The sequence below is a fragment of the Lissotriton helveticus genome, chromosome 4_1 (genome assembly GCF_964261635.1).
Source record: "Lissotriton helveticus chromosome 4_1, aLisHel1.1, whole genome shotgun sequence".
NCBI classification, from domain to species: Eukaryota; Metazoa; Chordata; class Amphibia; order Caudata; family Salamandridae; genus Lissotriton; species Lissotriton helveticus.
Genome location: NC_136063.1, coordinates 168266208 through 168289579, shown reverse-complemented (window position 1 = coordinate 168289579; position 23372 = coordinate 168266208). Strand labels below are relative to the sequence as shown.

At 51.9% G+C, this 23372-nt stretch overlaps 1 protein-coding gene across 3 annotated transcripts in view; it reads right to left on the bottom strand.

Annotated features, from left to right (window-relative positions):
* TOP1MT (DNA topoisomerase I mitochondrial) overlaps positions 1–23372 on the bottom strand; it is a 1348974-nt gene that overhangs the window by 1252763 nt on the left and 72839 nt on the right. The window lies entirely within an intron of this gene.

Genomic DNA, 23372 nt, shown 5'->3' with positions numbered 1-23372 from the left:
ATAGGTTTACAATCAGGGGTCCTTACGTCACTGAGGAACTCCATGAACAAACTGGAAGGCGAACTGTTGTCACTAGAACGACTGCAGGAGCGGCTGCCGGAGGACTCTCGGTTGGCTGACATCCGGAAGAAAGTAACTGAATATAACGAACTCGCAGATCAGGAGGTTAAATTCTTGTCCAAGCGCACTAGGGCGCGGTATTACAGTGAGGGGGGGGCGCACAGGACGCGGGCTGGCTGACAGAATTAGAGAACCCTGGGCTAGCCACTGTGGGGTACAGGAGATAGTGCAAGGGGATACTACCATGACAAGTGCGACTGACATCTTGGATTGTTTTGCACAGTATTATGAGCGGATGTATGGATATAGGGAGACGGCAGGTGAGGACGAGTTGGCGCATTATTTGGACGACATAGCAATGGTCTGGCTGTCGAAAGGACAGAAGGACTTCTTAATGCATCACATTACGGAGGAGGAGCTTCGGGATGCAATTGCGGCTCTGCCGAATAGCAAGGCGGCGGGTACAGACGGTTTGCCATCCGAATTTTATAAAGAATATGTGGATCTGCTGTTGCCACGCTTGGCGATGGTTATGGAGGAAGCGCTGGAGCAGGGACAGCTACCGGCAACGATGAGAGAGGCACTGTTGATGGCACTGCCGAAACCGGGCAAACCCCTGAATCACTGCGAGTCGTATCAACCTCTGTCTCTGATGAATACAGACGTTAAGATTATTGCCAAGGTGCTAGCGACGCGATTGCGACTTATACTGCCGGTTATGGTTTTGCCTGATCAGTCTGGTTTCGTACCCCTCCGCTCCACTACAGATAATTTGAGAGCTTTGTTCGTGGTTCTGCATCTTCTAAAGCCAGATCTTACTGCAGTGGCGGTGCTTTTGGATGCTGCGAAAGCATTCGACTCCGTGGCTTGGCGTTACATGATAGCGGTGCTGCACCGCATGGGTGTGCCATACTTCTTCACGTCCTTGATCACTCTGCTGTACACAAAACCGATGGCGCGAGTGAGGGTTAACGGACATGTGTCGGCACCATTCCCTATACAGAGGGGGACTAGGCAAGGTTGCCCCCTTTCGCCCTTACTGTTCGCTGTCATGTTAGAACCCCTGGCTTGCATACTGCGACAAAGAAATGCTGATACAGCGTTACGATTCCCTCTCAGGTCTCTGGCGGTGTCCATGTATGCAGACGACATGGTCCTGTACATAAGAGACCCTGCTCAGAATTTGGAAAAAGTACTTCGGGAATTCATTAGATTCGGGCATTTTTCTGGACTGTCCATCAACTGGGATAAGTCCATATTGTTGTACCTCACGGATGCCACTCTACCTTTCCCACTGGAATTCCCATTGGAGTGGGCGCTGGAGCCCGTGCGATACCTGGGGATCTGGGTGCACAGAGATAGCAAAGAAACAATACGGGCCAACTACGGAGTGGCTATTTCAAAATTGGAAGATCAGATCACGCGTTGGGTTAGGCTACCGCTGTCGTTTGCGGATAGGGTCTCCCTCATAAAAATGGTGGTTCTTCCTAAATTTTTGTACTATTTTGTTAATGTGCCAATCGCCCTGACGTCCCATTTCTTTGCACAACTACAATCATTATTAATTACTTTGGCTTGGGCTGGAAAGAAGCCGCGAGTGAGATGGGATGCATTAACGAAACCTTATGAGTTGGGAGGTTTTGCGATACCGGATATGAAGCTGTACTATCTTTGCGCTCAGGCTCACTTTGCTATGTATTGGTTATCAGCTCCGCCATACACGCCACATGTGGCACTTGAGGCTAGTGCAGTCCTACCGCGGCCACTCAAGGCGATGATAGTGAATTCTCACTCCATATTTGAGAAAGGGGAAGTGGATACGGTACACAGTATGTACAGCGCATGGCAAGAGTTAGGCAGACTATCAAATAGATTGCCACTGTATGCCCCAGGTATGCCACTACTATATCATGCTGAGATCTCGGTCTCGAGTGAATTGGGAGCTTTACAGTTACTACAGGGTGCTGGAATAATCACTATGGGGAATGTGTTCCCGATTGCTAGTTTCCTTCCTTTGCAGACCTTGTTAGATCAGACAAATAACTCTACTATGCAGAGGGGACAGTGTTCAAAGTCACTAGCTAGTGACCGGTGTGGAACCAGGAGGGAACCAGATGCTGTCATTGCGATCAGGTGAAGAGTGGACGCTTGTCTCTGCAGCCACGTGGACCAGGAGGTGTCTTCGACGACCAGGATGAAGGCACGAGCTGTCTCACGCAGGCTCTCGCTGTCGGCGGTGTTGGATCCGGAATCGGCGTAAACAGGCCTTGGCAAAGGCAACCCACGCAGTGAGTAAAAACGGCATCTGGAGTGGACCAGGAGGGTCCGGGGTGCTCCTCTTTTGGAAGGGAGCAAGGGCCAGTCTGGAGCAACCAGACCAGCAGTGAAGATTTCAAAGTTCGTTGTCTAGGAGGCCACTAGCCAGCCGTCAAGTGACCAGACAATGCGTGAAGCAGCAAACAAGCAGAAGGGCCCCACGCAGATCTCGTGGATGCTGGAGGGCTGGTCTTCGGTGCAGGAGCTGCTCGGGGCTGGGGCTTCTCAGTCCCCAAAGCACTTCATCGAGGTTACCTCAGAAGTCGTGCTGGAAGCGAAGTGCAGTTTCTTTCAAGATGGCCGGTCCCACGTGTCTCGTCGCACCCACGGATCTCAGCTGTGCTGCAGATGTAGGTAGAGGTCGGAGAGGTCTGGGAGTCCGGGTCTCGTCGGGCTCTGAAGTCTGGATCCTCGAGGGAAGACGACAAAGTGAAGCCGCTGGACGCTTGATGGTGCCTGCTTGTGCAGGGTGGACACTCCTTGCCCACAAGGGAGATTTCTTCAGTCTTCTGTGTAGAAAGTCGAAGTCCAGAGTTTCTTCTTGTAGAGTTTCAGTTCTGGATTAATCTAATTTGGAATGGGACCAGCTCCTACCTTTATTCTCCTAAAGGGGGCTGCACTACTGACTAGGTCCCTTCCCCTGGGTGGGACCAGGAAGGGGGTAGTGACACCCCCTATCCTTTGTCCGGTTTTCGCGCCAGAGCTGGGGCAGGGATGCCACAGCAACTGGTTTGAATCGGTGTATGCACAGGGCACCTTGTGTGCCCCAGGCATGTCTCATTCCTTTCAGGCCTGTCCTATCCAATACACAAAATCCTGTCTGGGGTGGTGCTAGCACCTCCCAAGGCAGGAAACCCTTTGTCCAAGCCTCCCTCGCTGGAAGGACTCCCAGCAGCAGGAGGTCAGACTTGTGTCTGTGGTGGCAGCATCCATTTTGTAATGCCAAGGCTCGAGTTAACTTTAACCGGGGTTCTCAGTTACATACATGTCGTGCTCCTCTAGAAGGGTGGAATGCTACCCCCGTCGCCAGAATTGGCGAGGGGGTAGTATTCCAATTCATATGACACCTTACTCGACATGTTTTGATAATGCTATACCAAAGTTAGCATTTAACCGCGAGGATTATAATGTACTTAAGAGTATATGTAAATGTAAATGTACAGGAATTTATATAGCGCAAATCACCAAGCGTTTTCTAAGAGCTTGCTTAGGGAACCCGTCCTGGTATTCCCCTGTGAGATAACCCCGGCAGGGTATCCGCAAGGTGAAAGCCAGGCATCCTGCCGCGAGGGGCCGTTGTGGAGATTAAGCAAGCTATTGCCCAGAGTCGCAGAGTGTGAACCGGTGAATCGAGTAGGCACCGGAGCGAGAATTGTCGAGTCCATGGACATTTTAGGACTCAAGACCCTGCCGAGCCGGGAATTGAACCCTGGTCCCGGGCTGACCTCTGCTTCCAGGTCTGCCTCCTCTAACCAGTGAGCCACACTTCTCCACTATGGTATAGCGTTATCATGGAACAGCTATTAGGACTTGGTTCCGCAAGCTGCAGACGGGCTCAGCTCATGCCAGAGCACCATCTCACATAATTCCAAGCACTCTGCATTCAGGATTGATAAGGCCTGCCATAGGAGTGACTGTTAGGAGTGTATGTGTCCATTTTGGGGTTAGATATAGGTATACTATATCTACAGCAAAGGGTGATTACACCACCTTGCCCCAGCTGTCTTACCAGCCAGTTGTGTCTGTTTAGATGGCCAGCCAGGGGTGGCATAATACATGCTTCAGCCCCTGGTAGGCCCTGGGTACACCTATTGTCTGGGCACCTACGGTACACTGTACAGGGACTGATAAGGTGGCCCAGTACCAATTGGTAAATGCACCTAAGGTACATGGTTGTCAATTTAGAGAGAGAACAGCTAGGCTGTGGGTCTGATTAGCAGGCCCACAGCCAGGGAAAGTCGTAAACCAGTGAAGCAAAAAGCAAAAATCTGGGGTGACCATAGGATTGCAGACCCCACTCTCCTACAGTCAACGAGAAGGTCGTCAACAACCGACCAGATTCCTCGAGGAGAACAGCATATTCGACCCGTCCCAGTCCGGATTCAGCAGCAACCGCAGCACCGAAACTGCCCTCATCGCTGCCACCGACCACATCAGGACCCTGCTAGACAACAGAGAAACCGCAGCCCTCATCCTCCTGGACCTGTCAGCCGCCGTCGACATGGTCTGCCATCGCACACTACGAACATGCCTCCACGACGCCGGGATACAAGAGAAGGACCTGGACAGGACCACCTCCTTCCTCTACGGCAGAACACAGAGCGTCCGCCTCCCCCTCTTCCGCTCCGAAGCCACGGTGATCATCTCCGGCGTACCCCAGGGCTCATCCCTTAGCCAAACGCTGTTCAACATCTACATGGAACCGCTCGCCCACGTCACCCGGCTGCAAAACCTCAAAATCATCTCCTACGCCGATGACACCCAGCTGGTCCTCTCCCTCACCAAAGACCACCACAACGCCAAAACCATCCTCCACGAGGGAATGAAGGACGTTGCCGACTGGATGAGAAACAACTGACTGAAGCTGAACTCGGACAAGACGGAGGTCTTCATCCTCGGATCCACTCCCTCGGCCTGGGACGACTCCTGGTGGCCGACTGCACTAGGAACAGCTCCAACGCCCTCCGACCACGCTCGCAACCTAGGGGACATCCTCGTCTCCCCCTCTCCATGACAAGCAGGTCAACGCTGTCTCTTCCTCCTGCTTCAACACCCTCCGCATGCTCCGCAGGATCTACAAGTGGATCCCCACCAAAACAAGAAGGACGGGCACCCAGGCCCTCGTCAGCAGCGTACTAGACTACGGAAACACCCTCTATGCAGGAGCCACATAAACTCCTGAAACGGCTCCAACGCATCCAGAACGCCTCCCCACGCCTGATCCTAGACATCCCTCGCCGCAGCCACATCACACCCCCCTTGAGGGACCTGCACTGTCACACCGTAAACAAGATGATAACCTTCAAGCTCCTCACCCACGTATACAAAGCATTTCACAACTCCGGACCAGCGTACCTCTACAGTCGACTCAGCTTCAACACCCCCACCACCAGCACTGCTCCGCCGACCACGCCCTCGCTACTGTCTCCCGCTTCCGAAGAGTGACCGCCGGCAGCAGATCATTCTCCCACCTCGCCGCCAAGACATGGAGCACCCTCCCCATTCACCACCAAGGCAGACTCAAGACCTTCGGACCTTCAGGAGACTCCTCAAGACCTGGCTCTTCGAACAGTAGCAGCACTCCCCCCTTCCCTTAGCGCCTGGAGACCCTCACAGGTAAGTAGTGTGTTTACAAATGCTCTGATTGTTATTCTATAGAAGAGTTAAACCTTACAGTAATGGATTTTCTTTTAAGAGTTGTTCACTACCAGCACATGAGCAACTTGAACCCACAAGTCCTACTTCTGAATTACAATGCACTCTGCCCGATGGGCCTTTTGTACCTACTTTAGGGGTGACATAATTATTTAAAAGGACGGTAAAAGACTGGCAAAATATTTCTTTTGCCAGGTCAAATTGGCAGATTAAAACTACAGACTGCAATGGCAGGCCTGAGACATGCTTCAAAATGCTACTTTAGTGGGTCGCACAATGAGTGTTGCCGGTCCACTAGCAGCATTTAGATTTAAGCCCTGGCTACATTTAAGTCCCTAGTAAAGTAGTACTGCAAGAAAATTAAATGTGGCAATTAGGTGTAGGCTAAGTTTATAATGTTTAAAGGAATGAGCACTATCATTGGTTACCAATGGTAAACTGCACAAAGTCCAAGGGCCAACAAACACAAATTCAGAAAAAACTGGTTGAATGCAAAACATTTGGGAGAGGACAACACCAAGGATGTCCGAGATAGATATAGGAGAGATAGAAGAATCGATATATATGTGTGTGTTTTCTTTTAATGACATTCGGGCAAAGGCACGAGTGGAAAAGCCATCTGTGTGTTATGTAATACTTTCAAGAGGTGTTGTAACCAAAGAGTGATCATCCGTTAAATGGGACTATCTTTCCACTTCTAATGTTCAGTAGCAAACTGGGTTTTTTAAATACCAGTCACCCACCAGGTTTTCCCCGTGGTGGCATGCTTCATCATTGGGTTCTTCCCATTCCGCTGCGGAACAGGGCATGCTACAACCGACCGGTACGTGGGAGAACTTTGACCATATACTATGAAGGATGGAGCAACACAAAGGAGTGGAGGGTTCTTTTTTAAAGTGGGAAAATTAAAAAATTCTTGGCTTTGTAGAAAAACTGTTATTCTTGCCTCTATCTGGTATGATTAAAAAGTGGGGAAAGATTGAAAATCACACAATTATGTACATGAATTTCTGTGGTCTACATATTTCAAGCCCTACTCCAAGGCTTTTCTTCAAGACCAAGGAATGATCCCGGATACGACTCCTGCCGCAAAAACTCCAATTAGAGTGCACTCTGATTTTGATCAGTGGTTAAAAATACATATGAAATGCGTTACTTACCTGTAACTGCAGTTATCCAGTATTAGTGTCTTTCATAGATTCACATGCCTGAATCATTGCCCGTCGTCGAGACGGGAGCCTCCGGTATATAAAAAGTAATGTCCTAGAGACATACATAGAAAAGAATAGGCCCAAAGGTCTCACCTTAGTAGCCTATCCACGTCCTTTTGCAGGAAGGACCAAACAGAGCAGGCCCCAAGGGTCCCACCTTGGTGGCCTATCTGGGTCCTTTTGTAAAAAGGACCAAATAAAGTAAAACAGCCAATCAGCTACTACCTCCTTCTAGAACCTTCCTGCCAGGAGCCCAAGTCTCTCAGATTTTCGTACGCACCAAGCTAGTTAGGCGTAAACTCAGAGAGAAAGGTGAGCCCAGCCAGGGGAGGCGGGAGGGTGCATGTGAATCTATGAAAGACACTAATACTGGATAACTGCAGTTACAGGTAAGTAACGCATTTCTTACCCAGTATTTGGGTGTCTTTCATAGATTCACATGCCTGAATCAGAGTAGCGAGCAATACATTATGCACATTCTGTATGAAGATCAGGTATGAACATGTAGATAATACATATCACATGACTATAAAGCACAAAATGCAATGGCATTTAAATACAGTAAGAGAATGTGCATACCCGTAAAGGATGGAGGGATGTAGTAGGGCTCACCTCACTGGAATAGATGGCGAAGCACTGCTCGGCCCACTGCTGCATCCTTCTTCAGCTCAGTATCCAGGCAGTAGTGCCTGGTGAAGGTGTGCGGGGACTTCCATGTCGCCGCTCTGCAGATGTCCAATATCGGCACTCCAGCGAACAGCGCCGCAGACGTGGACATGGCTCTAGTCGAATGAGCTTTGACTCGTGAGTCTAAAGGCCGTCCGGCCTTGTCGTGACAAAAGGTGATCGCAGAAGAGATCCATCTTGAGATGCTCTGCTTTGTCAGGGGCATGCCCAGCCTTGGTCTACTAAAGGCAATAAAGAGCTGGGATGACTTTCGAAAGTGTTGTGTCTTATCGATGTAGAATTTAAGACATCTCTTTAGATCTAGAGAATGTAGAGTTCTTTCAGCTGCCGTGGTAGGATTCGGAAAGAACGATCCAAGCACCACTGGTTCATTAAGATGGAAGTCCGAGGGGACTTTTGGGATGAAGCGAGGGTTAGTCCTCAGAATGACTCTGTCCTCTCTGAATTGAAGAAAAGGATCCTGGATGGATAGAGCCTGTCCCTTCTGGCAGAGGTTAGTGCCAGGAGGAGTGCCGTTTTCCAAGAGAGGAACTTGATCTCTGCCTTATGGATGGGTTCGAAGGGATGCTTCATTAGTTGATGAAGAACCACATTGAGGTGCCACGATGGAGGTATAGGCCGAGGTCGTGGAAAGGACCTGAACAGACCTTTTAGGAATTGTTTGATGAGCCTGTCCGCCCACAAAGATGGGCCTGCAGCCGTCCTTGTGAACCTTGAAATCGCCGCTAGATGCACTTTGATGGATGTATGCGCAAGGCCTGACTGCGCAAGGTGTAACAGGTATGGTAGCAGCTGCTGTGGAGTGGCATGGAAGGGGTGCAAGCCCTGATCCACACACCAGGAACAGAATCACTTCCATTTTAGTGAGTAGGTTTTGTTAGTGCTGACCGCTCTAGCTTTCGCAAGGACATCTCTGCAATCCTGCGGGATGTTCAGATGGCTGAATTCGCGGTATTCAGGAGCCAGGCTGATAACTTCAGAGAGCTCAGGTTCGGGTGGAGAACCTGCCCTTGAGACATCGTGATCAGGGCCGGAAACTGCTGCAGGCGAAGAGGGGGCCGGGCAGAGAGGCGATGAAGCTCCGTGAACCAGTGCTGCCTCGGCCAGGACGGAGCAATGAGGATCAGAGTGCAGGGTTCCGATTTCATCTTCCTGAGAACCCTGGATATCAGTGGGAATGGCGGAAAGGCGTACGCAAAGACGTTGCGCCATGCGATGGAAAATGCATTCCCGAGGGTTCCTGAGTGGTGATGCCTGCTTGCGAAGCTTGGGCATTTGGCGTTCTCTCTGGTGGCAAAGAGGTCTATGTTCGGGGTGCCCCACTCCTGGAAGATACGGTCCAGCACCTCCCTGTCCAGTTCCCATTCGTGGGAAGGAGACTTCTCCCTGCTCAGTGCGTCCGCCAAGACGTTGTCCTTGCCCGGGACGTACTCCGCTTTCAACGCTATTCCATGTGCCAGAAGCCAGTTCCAGATTCTTTGCGATTCTCGAGATAACGAGATGGAACGCATCCCCCCCTGTTTGTTCAGGTAGTGCATCGTCGTGGAGTTGTCCGTCCTGACGAGCACTGGGGAGTGACGAATGCGTGGAAGAAACGCCTGAGAGCTAGGAAAACCGCCCGTAACTCCAACAGATTGATATGGAGCTTGGTTTCCTGTGTCGTCCATTTGCCGTTGATCTGGAGTTCCTGGAGGACTGCTCCCCAGCCTTCCAGGGACGCATCCGTAGTTATTACGTGTGGCTCTGCTGGGAGCAGGAACGGCAGACCCTTTGACAGATGGCAGAGAGATGTCCACCATTGCAAATGATTGATAATGGGTCGAGTGACTTGTATGCGGTCCTCGAAAGAACCTGTGGCTTGCGTCCATTGCTTTGTCAGTGCCTCCTGAAGTGGACGCATTTTCAGGCGGCAGTGTGGTAAGAGCAGTATGCATGAAGACATCATGCCAAGGAGGGACTTGAACGTGCGGACCGGAAGAGTCTTCCACAAAGCCACTGCCTTGGCCAAGGAGATAAGTTTGATTTTTCTCTCCTGAGAGGGGAAAGCCTTGACACGGTCCGTGTCCAGAGTCGCTCCAAGGAACGTGATGACCTTGGTGGGTTCCAGAGTTGACTTGGCGGTGTTGAGGGTCAGTCCTAGGCGGATGAGGATGAGGCTGCGGCGGCCGCCGTCGGTGCCTTCACCAGCCAGTCGTCCAGGTATGGAAACACCTGGTGGCCTTGTTGACGAAGAAATGCTGCCACTGGTGATAGGCATTTGGTAAAGATCCTCGGGGCCGATTTGAGGCCAAATGGAAGGACTCGAAATTGGTAGTGCTGTCCTGCCACCGCAAACCTGAGGAACTTCCTGTGCCCTTTAAGAATAGGTATATGGTAGTAGGCGTCCTGGAGGTCTAAGGACGTCATGTAGTCCCCTTTCTCCAGAAGACCAAGGATTTCTTGCAGAGTCACCATACGAAACGATTGTTTCTTTAGGAACACCTTGAGTGCCCTGAGATCCAGGATTGGTCGCCATTTCTTTCCTTTTTGGTGGATTAGGAAGAAGTGAGAGTAGAAACCCTGATTCTTGTGGGCCCGTGGAACTCTCTCTATCGCTCCCTTCTGCAGCATGGAAGCTATTTCCTGAAGAAGTAATCGTAGGTGCCTGTGTGATCGCTGGCACGGTGGCGTTGTTGGGGGGGATAGAGGTGAATTCTAGGGAATGGCCAAATCGAATGAGTTGGAGTACCCACCGATCCGTTGTTATAGTTTGCCAATTGCGATGGAAGTATTTCAGTTTCCCTCCAAGTCTTAAAGAATGTAGCGGTGGAGGGGCTAGCGAGGGAGACAAGTCATTGTCTGTTGCCAGCAGGTCGTTTTTGGCCTCTTCCTCGGTAATTGGACTTGCCGTAGGAAGACTGTCGTCCTTGTTGAGGTTGCGCTGTTGAAACTGCGGCTTGGACTGTGAATATGTGTACGAAGACCGATTCTGATAGGAACCTTTGTATGCAGGTTGGCCTCTTCCCCGGTTGCCACGAAAGGACTGGGTCCGGAATTGTAAAGTACCCAGAGCCTTGGCAGTATCTGTGTCCTTTTTTATGGTGGTAAGGGCCGCGTCAATCTGTTCCCCAAACAGATGCTGGCCATCGTAAGGCATATCTAATATCCTGGTTTGCACCTCCTGGCGGAAAGTGGTGGCCTTGAGCCAGCCCTGTCGCCTCAGGACTGCAGCCCCTGCCAGTTGCCGGAAACCAGTCATGGCGGCATCAATGGCACAATCGATGAGCTCTGAGGCAGAGGTCTGTCCTTCCAAGAGAAGTGAATGTGCCTCCTCTCTGACATCCTCCGGCAGATTTGAAAGACAGGGTGCAATGTCCGCCCAGAGTTGGCGATTGTAACGGCCCAGGAGGGCTATTGAATTAGCCACTTTGACCGTCATGGCCGAAGTGGTAGTAAAGCGTTTGCCAACGGCATCCAGTTTCCTGCCCTCCTTATCAGGTGGCGTCGATAGAGGCGAGGCTGGATTTCGTGAGTTCTTCTGCGCCGCTTGAGTCACCACGGAATCTGGTTTGGGGTGACCCGTCAGGCATGCCGGTGCCGTGGAGGTGGCCTTGTATTTCTTATCAAGCCTGGGCACCACCACCTGTATAGAAGCAGGTGCTTGCATGATTTGTTTGCCCTGCTTCCAGATGTAGTCAATTATGGGGATTGATCTTGAAGTCTTCCTAGTGGGCTCCTTGAAGTCATAAAGGAAGCATTCAGTTTCCTGAGTTTCCATGGACATATGGAACCTCTTGGCAGCCCGCTCAATGATGTTGTGGAATCCACCGATGTCTGCGGGTGGAGACTCCGAGGTCTGTGGATCCGGAGAGGCTGGAGAATGTGCCAAATTATCTTGGTCTGCATCCGGGTCCGACTGGTCGTCATCGACTTCACCTTCCTCCTGTTCCCTCTCCTCATCGTCAGATGAGGGAGCGTCCTGAATTGGAACCTTTGTCTTCTCAATGACCAGGGGATTTGGTCTATGGCGAGATGAAGGAGCTGGCGCCTGTGCTGCTGGAAGTGCTGACGCAGAATGTTTCTCCGGGAACCTTTCCTTATAATCCTGGATGAGAAATTGTAGGTCCGAGACGATAGATGCGGGGAGACACACCATAGGAGTAACCTGTGTCTGGGATGGAGGTTGGACCTGTTGTTGCAGAAGGTCTTCCTCCTCTTCCGGTTCCTCGTCCGTGGTTTGGCATTTCAGGACTAGGTCCGATGGACTAGTAGCCTGCGTAAAGGAGTCCTCGTCCGACTCCTGACCTTGTAGTAGACAGGCCGGAGGAAGTTGTTGTATCCTACCGGGCGAGGTCTGCTGCGGCGTAATAGGCCGTTTAGTAATTTTCACAGTGACATGGCTCACTTGCGGTGGAAAGGCATCCATGGCGTGGGATAGGAGTGCAGACTCCTTCCAGGGTCCTGTCGACGTCGACGCTGGAAGCGACGGTGTCGTGGTAGGTATTTTCGTCGACGGTCATTTAGTCGTCGTCGACGGTGGCTGCAACGACAGTGTCTTCTTCGACGTCATTTTCGTCGACGGTAAAGTCCCCACCGTCGACGGTGTACTCGTCGACGGCTTTCCCACCGTCGACGGGATGATCCTCGTCGACTAGGTAGACTTCGTCGACGGCGTTGTTCTCGTCGACGGTGTCGTCGTTGCCTTCGACGAGGGTCTCGTCGTCGACGACGATGATATCTTAGTCGTCGATGGAGTGACCGGGATGGTCGACGGCGTAGGTCTACTCGCCGTCAATGAAGGCGTCGTCCTCGTCGTCGAGGAGGAAGCCGATGAGGCAGTCGTCGTCGACGTTGAGACGGTTTTCTGTGCTGAATGCACCATCGACGCTGTCGTCGTCGTCGCCTGGACTAGTGGCTGCTTCCCGGGGACAGGCAGGTCCTTGCCAGACACTGATGGCTTGCCCTCTGAGGACTTTTTAGAAGTCTTCATAGGAGGGGTGTCTGTGGGGCTAGGGGAAGAAACCCTTGGCCTCTTCAAGGAAAAATGCGACACTCCAGACACACACTCACCTTCGGACACCAAGTCATCAGTCTTGGTCTTGAGCCTGTTGAGCCACAACAGAAGTCGACCTTCTCGGTCCTTGTTGGGGAAGGTCCGACATATTTTGCAGTCCTTTGCCTGGTGGTGAGGGTAGAGGCAATATAAACATGTCTCATGTTTATCCTCGATGTGAAGTCTTTTCTTGCTGCAGGAGGAACAAGCCCGGAAAAGACCCTTCTTCTGACTATCAGACATAACTGTAGAGAATAATTAAAGTTGTTTTTTGAGAAAAAAGAGAAATTCCTGAGGAGAACTCAGGTGGAGACTCCCTAGCACAACGTGCGGTAGAAAATCTGAGAGACTTGGGCTCCTGGCAGGAAGGTTCTAGAAGGAGGTAGTAGCTGATTGGCTGTTTTACTTTATTTGGTCCTTTGGTGGGACCCTTGGGGCCTGCTCTGTTTGGTCCTTCCTGCAAAAGGACGTGGATAGGCTACTAAGGTGAGACCTTTGGGCCTATTCTTTTCTATGTATGTCTCTAGGACATTACTTTTTATATACCGGAGGCTCCCGTCTCGACGACGGGGAATGATTCAGGCATGTGAATCTATGAAAGACACCCAAATACTGGATAAACATAAAATACCCAATTGATAAAGTTTCTGTAAGATATGAAAAGATATGTGAGTAAAGATTAGTCTGTCAATTTTATGACCCTATATCAATGTGGAACATATCACCACCGTGGAACACAGGATATATTTTTCACTGAAGCAAAGCATTAGGGTTGGGCTCGAAATATGTTGACCACAGAAATGATTGTACATAACTGCATGATTTTCGTTTCCCCAGTTTTCAATCGTACCGGATAGATGCAAGAATTAAACTGTGTTCCTACTAATCCAGATATTTTTTATTTCTCCACTGAAAAAAAAGACTGCGCCCCCCCTCCCCCCATCCTCCTCCGTGTCTCTCCATCCTTCATAGTATATGATCAAAGAGAGGAACAGGAAGAACCCAATGATGAAGCATGCCACCAAGGGGAATCCCTGGTGCGTGAGGGTTATTAATAGAAAACTGTCTGTTTTCTACTGAACTTTAGAAATGGAAAGATAGTCCCATTTAACCGATGGGCTATTTGGTTACTACATTACGTATAAGAGACCCCTGTTTTTCACCTCTATCTCTCTCCTTCTTTGATAAGTACATCCAAGAGGAACATGCCTAAACTGCAGTTATGTTGACAGCATTTAGGATTAACAACTCCCTCTGAAATTTGGAAAATGGAACACCTGCAGTGTTCAGCACTCCACTGAGCTGCAGGGATCCAGGAAGTGATTATTTACATTGTTTATACAATGCATCACACCCAAAAAGTCTCTGTAGCTAGTAGCAAACGTGATATCATCCTACCTTTCCATAATCCTCCATGCCCAAATAGAACTCGAAATATGTGATACAAGTAGAATAGGAGAGTGGAAAAAACTGTTGCCCTTAAAATTATTAAAATTCTATTAGGGGATTTTGCAGACTTTCACGCTTTAGGGAAACTTTTAAGTTATCAATTAAATATGTTGTGCCTGACTGGCGTGAACATATATATTATGTTTTCAAACACAGCCAGCAAGTGGCTGTTCCTTGTAGATTGGGTAATAAATCTAGCAATTGGCAAGAGAGCAAGCTACCAGCTGGGCTTGCCTCACAATCTACCCCATCTTCTTTCATCTGCAGGGGGGCGTGGCTTGCCTGAGGACGATGGCGGACACGTGAGCGTAGAGCTCCACATCAGCCCATAATTTTTCCTCGAAAATTACACAGCCGGGACCACTTTGAGCATACACAGTACCCACTGTGAGATCAGTGCCTCGTGGACTGTGCCCGGAAAGACTCTGCCAACCAATAGAGCTGAGAGTTGGGCGCAGCAGCTAGCGGCGTGAAGCAGGCACCGGAGGCTGTGCAAAATGGCGGTGGCGGTCTCTGGGTAACCTGCGCTCCGGCCCGATCATTACGGAGGACTCTCCCAGACCAAATGAGGCTGGCCCTGGGGACCAGTGAATACGGCGCAGGTGAGAGGAGCAGAGGGTAACGAAAGTCTGCACGGCAGAAAACAGCAGCAGTGCGGATAAGAGCAAAATGGAGCCCCAGAAGTGAGCGGAGCATGCTGGGTGGGCCTACTCTCCCAATGAACGTGTCGCGCTGCAGGAACGCATAGCAGCGCATTTAAGAGGTACCAGGAAGAACAACAGAATCGAGGCGCTTGACTGTGGTTGGGGGGGGGGGGCGACCTGGAGCCGAAAGCACAAGTTACTACTTGTGTAACGACATATCTTTAAGAGACTTTAGTTAGTGATAGATTCCTTACCTTAGAATATCACCAGGCATCAGACTGGATCCGGAAAGTTTTTGCTAGCAGTACCTCTGCGCATCAGTAGGTGGCGATGCGCGGCTCCGCGTCCGTTGCTGGCGTCGTAAGCGCCGAGATGACATCACGGAGACTACTTAGGCACCACCCATGCGCGCCAACGTCAGTTTTGCACTCGACTTTCCGCGCCAGGAACGCAAAGCCATGCAAGAAACGGACCAGTGGTGCCAAGAAACTAGGGCCCTGAAAGGGATGTCCTTAGCCCTAGAAATCAGTTTGCAGAATGGGGAGGATGGGTGGGGCGATAAGGAATCTATCACTAACTAATAGTCTCTTACAGATATCTCGTTACACAAGTAGATTTGTGCATCAAAAAGAGACACGTTAGTGATAGATTCCTTACCTTAGAATAGATACCCCAGCGATACCAACCCCAGAGGTGGGTCTGCAAATAAGATTATACCAGAAAGTCACAGAGAACAAAACTGCCAAAGAAGCTATCTCTCCGGACTTGACTGTCAAGGCAGTACTGCTTGGTAAACGTGTGCAGCGAGGCCCAAGTAGCTGCCTGCCAAATGTCCTGCAAGGGAACGCCACGTCCCAAGGCAGTAGTGGCTGCTGTTGCACTGGTAGAATGGGCACACAGCCCCACAGGAGGCTCCTTCTTAGCCAACGAGTTACAGTCCTTGATTAAGAGAACGCCCCACCTAGAGATGGTCTGTTTGTGAACGGCCCGACCTTTTTTGGCGCCCACGTAGCCAACAAAAAGCTGGTCATCCACCCGGAACTGTTGTGTGTGCTTCAGATAGAATGAGAGCGCACGTTTTGGGTCCAGACGGTGGAGCCTCTCTTCCTCTTTTGAAGGATGCGGAAAGAAGGTGGGCAAGGTGATGGTCTGCCCGATGTGGAAGGGCGTGGCAACCTTTGGCAAGAAAGAAGGACAGGTCCTTAAAACCACCTTGACCGGATGAACTGAAAGGAAAGGAGGTTTAGAAGAAAGAGCCTGGAGCTCACTCACTCTTCTGACAGAGGTGATAGCTACCAGGAAAGCCATCTTGAGAATGAAAAGACGCAAAGGACAGGTATCAAGGGGCTCGAAGGGAGCGCACATCAGATATGTCAAGACAAGGTTTAAGTTCCATTGAGGCATGATGAACGGCACTGGAGGAAATGTGTGCGTAATGCCTTTCAGAAAACGGTTAAGAACCCGGGACTTAACAAGAAAAGGTTGAGCTGGGAGCCGTAGGAAGGCGGAAATGGCTGAAAGATAACCTTTGATAGTGCCTAGAGCAGAGCCCTGCTGGGCCAAGGAAAGAAGGAAAAGAAAAACATCGGAAAAAGGGGCAGAAAGGGGATCCACAGATTTAGATGTGCACCACGCCACAAACTTGTTCCACCTGCAGGCGTATACCGTTTTAGTGGAGTGATACCTGGCTGCCAGGATGACATCACAGACTTCGGGAGGAAGATCGCTCCAGGCATGGAGGTGGAGGCTGTACAGCTTCGGGTGGAGGACCGTCCCCTGCTGCTGCGACAGAAGATCCTCCCGAAGAGGCATTTGGATCGGGGGATTGATCTCCATTGTTGAGTAGCTCAGGATACCAGTATATTCGTGCCCAAACCCGAGCCACAAGAATGAGTTGGGCCCGGTCGCGTCGAACCTTCTTCAGCACTCTGGGCAGAAGTGGTATAGGCGGAAAGGCGTACAACAGACCGTAACTCCACTCCCGACGACAAGCGTCACTGAGCAAGAGTTGTCATGGAAATTCCAACATGCAAAACTGATGACATTGCGCGTTCTCTTCGGTGGCGAATACATCTAACAAAGGCTCTACCCACTGCTGAAAGAGACCTTGCGCCACGTCCAAGTTCAGACGCCATTCGTGAACTATCAAGCACCAGCGGCTGAGTTCGTCCGCTCTGGCGTTCAGAGAACCTGCCAGGTGTTGAACCACCAAGGTACTGCCTTGATGTTCCAGTCATGTCCAGAGACGCAGAGCATCCTGACATAGGGTCCAGGACCCCACCCCGCCCTGTTTGTTGCAATGCCACACAGCAGCGGTGTTGTCTGTGAACACCTGCACCATACTTCCCCGGACAGAGGGAAGGAATGCTTTCAGTGCAACTCGGATCACCCGAAGCTCCAAAAGGTTGATATGGAGCCGGGACTTCGCCAGAGACCAGAGGCCTCTGATCTCTGCCTCTCCCAAGTAGCCTCCCCATCACAGGATGGACGCAACTGTCACCACTGTGTGCTCCGGTTGGGGAAGGGAGAGGGATCTGCCATTGACTCAATCGCGATTCGCGAGCCACCACTGCAATTGGTGTGCAGTGCCCTCCGAGATCTGGGCATGGTCGGACAGGTTGCCCTGATGCGGTGCCCACTGGAACTTCAGGTCCCACTGCAGAGCCCGCATATGCCATCTGGCATGTTGTACTAGCAGGATGCAGGAGGCCATCAGGCCCAGGATCCGGAGGGTCATCCTGACTGAAACCCAGTATAGAGGCTGAAAAATCATAATCATAGCCTGAATATCCCAGACTCGCTGCTCGGGAGGATAAAGCCGGCACGTTGATGGAGAACTCCAGCAAATGCAGGAGGTCAGCCGTAGTCTGAAGGTGGGTGACAACTGATTGGGGCAAGCCCGCCTTCAACAACCAGTCGTAGAGGTAGGGCAAGACTGACACCCCTGACCTGCGCAGGTGAGCTGCTACCACCGCCATCACTTTCGTGGAGACCCGAGGGGCACGGGTAAGGCCAAAGGGGAGCACGGTAATCTGAATATGCTCCTGGCCTACCGTGAACCGCAGGAAGGGGACGTGAAAATATGCGTCCTGCAAGTCCAACGCTACCATCCAGTCTCCAGGGTCAAGGGTTTCAAGACCTGAGCCAGAGTCAACATCTTGAACTTCTCCTTCCGGAGGAAGCGATTGATGTTCCTGAGGTCCAAGATGCGGCGCAAGCCCCTTTTGTCCTTCTTGGGGACCAGAAAGTAATGGGAGTAACAACCACGGCCTACTTCCAAGAACAGGCTCGATGGCCCCCTTGGCCAAGAGGGCCATAACTTCCTGTTGGAGAAGCACAAAGTGATCCCCTGACATGCGGTGGAACTGAGGCGACATGGCTGGGGAGGTAGACTCGAAGGGGAGGGAGTAACCCCTCCAAATGAGTTGCAGCACCCACTTTGTCAGAAGTGACAGAACGCCGTTGGGGAAGGTGATGTCGAATCCTGCCACCCACAGGCGTGGGGTGCACCTCAAAGCTCGGACTAGGCTTTGAGGCGGAAGCTGCGGGAGCAGAGGTGGACTGAACCGCACGTTGGCCCCCTGTGCCACCACGGCGGCCTCCAGGCTCACGGCTGCACTGAGGTTAGTTCTGTGCAGGCTTCGGACTGAACAAGCGGGTAGGGGCGCCCCTTCCCTGGCCACAAAAGGAATGAAAGGTAGACGTGGCAGGGGCGCGTGGTGGAGAGACCCAAGGACTTGGCCGTAGCCTGAGAGTCCTTAAAATGCTCCAGCGCACTCTCAGCTTTATCGCAAAACAGGCGAGTGCCATCGCATGTCCATGAGCGAGCTCTGGACATCTGGCGAGAACCCAGTAGATATCAACCAGGCGTGGCGACGTAGTGCCACAGTTGTAGAAAACGCCCTACCTAGGGTGACCGCGGTGTCCAAACCACACTGAATGGCGAACTTAGCCACATCTTTACCTTTGGCAACACCGACCGCAGCCCTAAGCTAGCCGAAGAGAACAACCACTTGCCGAACTGCTCCAGCTTTTTAGAGTCCTTATTCGGCGAAGCAGTGGGAAAGGCACTCTGGGACGTCGAAGCTTGAATGACCAGGCTCTCGGGCGTAGGATGAGTGGTCAGAAAGGCAGGGTCACCCGGCCCCGTGCGATGACGCCTGGCAACGTTCTTATCCACGGGGGCCTCTGTGGCTGGCCGCGACCAAGAGCCAAATAAGACGTCAGTGAGGGAGTCATTAAATGGCAGCAGGGGCTCCGACGAAGTGGACACCGTCTAGAGCACCTCAGTGAGAAGATTAGTTTTTAGGGTCACCGTAGGGAGATCAAGCACCACCATGTAAGAGGTGCCCTCCTCCATGGTAGGAGGGGGAGAGCTAAACCTCGGGTCAGAGGAAACATCAAGGACGCCACTTCCTCGAACTCGTCCGCCCAGTCCTGCTCAGAGTCATACTGACGAGCAAGACGGTCCTCGAGAGAATGGGGAAGGAAAAAACGGTGCCAGAGATCGGCGCCGCGTCCCAATGCGGATCCCATGTAGGGACAAAAGTGTCGTGGAACCTTGGCAGGGGCAGAACAAATGGCACCCACTACAGCGCCGGAGGCCGAGCCGAGAGTGGTGCCAGGGCCGGAGCTAGCAGCGTGGGACCATGTTGTGCCGTGGCCGGAGCCAGCGGTGCAGGATCCTGTGGTGCCGGGCCGGAGCAGGCGGCGGTGCCAACGGCGTGACAGGATCCAGACATGGGACCGCAGGACCCGAGGGCACACCAGTAGGAGTCAGAGGCCTAAACAGGCAGTCCATGGTAGCAAGAAATTCTTGCACCTGTGCGAACACGGTTAAGGTGGCTAGGCCGTGGTACTCCCAGTCTCCCAAGGAGTCACAGGGGCCAAACCACTGTCCCCCTCGTCCGCATCCAGGGACCGACAAGGGGACGTCAGAGAGTGACAACGCTTCTTCGACTTCTTTTTGTGTTGTTTCTTACCCGAGTTCGAGGGTGAAGACCTGGAGCCTGAGGAGCGATAATGGTGGCCCCGCGAGCATTCTCTGGAGAGGCCCATGGACCGTTATCGGCGCTGGGAGTAGACCTCAAGCAGCTTCCGACGCTGCTACCTCAAGGCCTCCGGGGCCATGGCCAGACAGTCCATACAGGACCGAGAGTCGTGGTCGCACTCCAGGCAGTAGAGGCAGACGTAGTGAGGGTCCACCACCGACATATTGCGACGGCAGCCCTCACAAGACTTAAAACAAGGCATCCCTACCTGCACCAGAGTAGTCTGACAGGAGACAAACGTCTCAAAAGAATAGTCAAAAAGTGACTAAGGTAAGTGCTCTAACCAAATCTGCGCTTACTGACGCAAAAAAAAAAAAAGAACTGCCGTCAGTGCCCATGGGTGGCGTCTAAGTAGTCTCCATGACGTCATCTCGGCGCTTACGATGCCAGCAATGGACGCGGAGCCACACAACGCCACCTACTGACGCACAGAGGTACTGCTAGCGAAAAGTTTGCGGATCCAGTCTGACGCCTGGGGATATTCTAAGGTAAGGAATCTATCACTAACGTGTCTCTTTCAGGTATAACACATTGGTGAATGCTGTGCGGAGAGAACTGTCGGAACTGAAGCTCGCAGCAGAGGCGGATGTGCAGTAGGGCCCAGCAACATGTGGAGTGCAGCCGAAGCAGGCCTGAGGGCTTTGGTGGTAGTACAGACTCTTCCTTGGCCCTTGATGGGAGTGGCAACCTGCGTGAGCGGGAACTGAGATGGGAGCCTGAGAGCAGCTGCTTGAGGCAGAAACACAGGGAACATGGATGAGGCCAGACCAGCGGGAGGTGATATAAGTCCCAGAGACCTGTAAGTGATAGCTGGGTTTTTGCTTGTGAAAAGGATATAGAACTCGAATAGCGGTAAGACCTGGCTGCAAAGGCACATCGGGCAGGTTCATGACGGTAGTGTGCGTTGCCTGCCCGGACCTGGGCAACAAGGCGGCTGATCCACATACCGCAACTAATAACCCCCTGGAGAGAGGATTTGTAGCGCCATCCCAAGTGAGTGGAATTGGGACGCGGGCTGGAAGCGCTTGACTGTGGGATCGCGGAGGGGCACAACTGCTGCAGAAGTGCATGTGGAGAGAGATACTGGTATCCACCTGCAGAGGGGCACCTGTGCACTGCGGGTCACTGCCTGACAAGCACTGTGTTGCGAAGTGTGAATTAACGAAGGCTTAGTCGGGGCAAGGCTGCTTTAGCCTGGTGTTATCGCACAATCAAGGGTAAATCCAGGGGCCGCCAGGCTGTGGCCACCCAGGACCCAGAGGATAGCGCTCCAGAACTGCTGCAGACTATTCCAGAAGACCCAGTGCAGCAATAAAATACTAACGGACACAAAGGCTATAGTACTGTAGCGGTTGAGCTTGGCCTGTTGTGGGAGAAGCATAAGAAACTCTCGGAGGGGGGGGGCGTGGCTAGCTGCAGAGCATAGTGGTGGGGAGCAACCAGTGTTGTTAAAATACCCCTCACACACCAACAGGCCCCTTGGTGTCATGCTTCATCATCGGGGTCTTCGCAAACCTCTACGGGATGCGGCGTGCTACGACTCACGGCTACGTAGGAGCACTTGTCTGTGAACTATGTGTTTGGTGTGTGTGAGTAAATAATGTGAGTGGTGAGGTGAAAGTGAAAAATTAAAAGATACCTGGCACGTGAGTACTAAAAAAAAATGTATTAAGTCTCCGGCTGGTATCGTTAAAAAAGTGCTAGAGTGGTTGTTATCTACTGATTAGGGTAAAACAACCATGTTAGTGCGTCGACATGTTTCGGAGTTGAAAACTCCTTCTTCAGGACGAGGATGTGCACTACTTATCCCCACCTTACTCACATGTATGTAGATATAAAAGTGTGCTCTACAAAAAATAAGATTAGGTGAAAATGTACCTATCTGTGTTTAATGTCATAAGGTCCGTTGCGCCCAATTGGCGATTAAAGACACTTATGGAAAGTGGTCAAATGGCCTCATGAGCCAAAACGTGGTGAGGGGGTCCGTTCTACCCAGTATGGCAACGGTTACTCATAGGGCTGTCTGGCTTCCTACCCCTCCACGCGGCTCCATAAGTGTCTTTAATCGCCAATTGGGCGCAACGGACCTTATGACATTAAACACAGATAGGTACATTTTCACCTAATCTTATGCTCCCCACCATTGTGGTAACAACCGTACTCCACTGAGTGGATTCCACTTTGTTTATGAATATTGCCAGGGGAGACAGAATCCACTATTCCCTCTCCCTCCCTCCTTTTGTTAATTACTACTAGCTGCAGAGCATGGCAGCCGCACCTTAGTGGAGGTTCTGGCGGGGACCCGATAAATCCTGCAATTACCGGCAGAGACTGGGGGTATTCCTGCCTGCCTCTACCCTCCGTATCCAGAGGTTGCAGCGGAGAGTAGTTGACTGCAACAGCGTCGCTATCGGGCCCCTGGGTTGCTGGACGGGAGGGGTGCAGCCATTTGAGACCGAGACGGAGCGGCTTCCCTGCGAGATGAAATCCAGGGGTTAACATCGCACAACATTGAGCGCAGTCTGAAACTGTGCCAGAGCCAACTCTCGGCCGAACTGTCAGCCGGCTGAGGGTGCATGGCCCCTTCCTGGACTGTGGAGACGAGACCCTGTGCAGCCGAAAGTCCCGAGTGCAACACAGAGCCAATGGGCGACCTACGATGCACTGTCTTTACTCGAGTGCGTGTCAGCGTACTGATGCCCAACACCCCGCCAGCACTTACCGGAGGGCTTCTGCTTTGCTTCCTGGCTGCCCTGTGACCGGAGATTTTCGTTGGCCTGCTGGAGGACCTGTGGAGTTCTGCTGTTGGAGCGCAGGGCCTGTGCAATGCTTCCAGTTCCTCTGCAGGTGCCAGCAATGGTTGGCCTATATTTCTGAGACGCTGTACAAGACTGCCGGCATATATTTGGCCTGTGGACCCGGGCTGGTGCTTCCTGAGTGCGGTGCTGAACTGTGTGTGTGGGAAGCCGTGCTGGTGCACCGATACAAAGGTGAGTAAGTGGGGGGCGGCTGGTTCCTCCGTGAAAGCTTTCTTTGCACTTGCCATACGCCCCCCACCCCCTCTCTCGACTCCTTAGCTGGTGGCTGCTGGGGCTAACTATACCTGCTGTTTGAAAGTGGGGCCAGGGTGACATGGAAGGAGGCCGTAATAAGAACTTCTGCCGGCCAACCTACAGTGTATGTCAACCCTGGGCCTTAGCGTCGGATGTCGATTGCTAGTCTGAATACCTCTGCAGATTTTATGCGGATTGTCTGGGCACGGTGCAGACTGTTCCATAAGTGGATGCTCCTCTGCGCAATTGCAGGATGAACTTTTCTCGACCACTTTCAAACCATCTCTACTGAGAGTGTCAGTTGCTTCGGAAAGCTGTTTCCTTGAGGATTGCATGGTCTTGGTGCGCTCACCCTGGAGAGGGTTTGTCGTTTAATGCTGGGTCCCATGGCAGGACAGTGACCAGGACGGAGGTAAGCTGGGACACTAACTGAGGATTCCCGAAGCAGCGTGACGGCGGCTGACGGGCCTCGCACACGCAACTTGGGGCCGGGA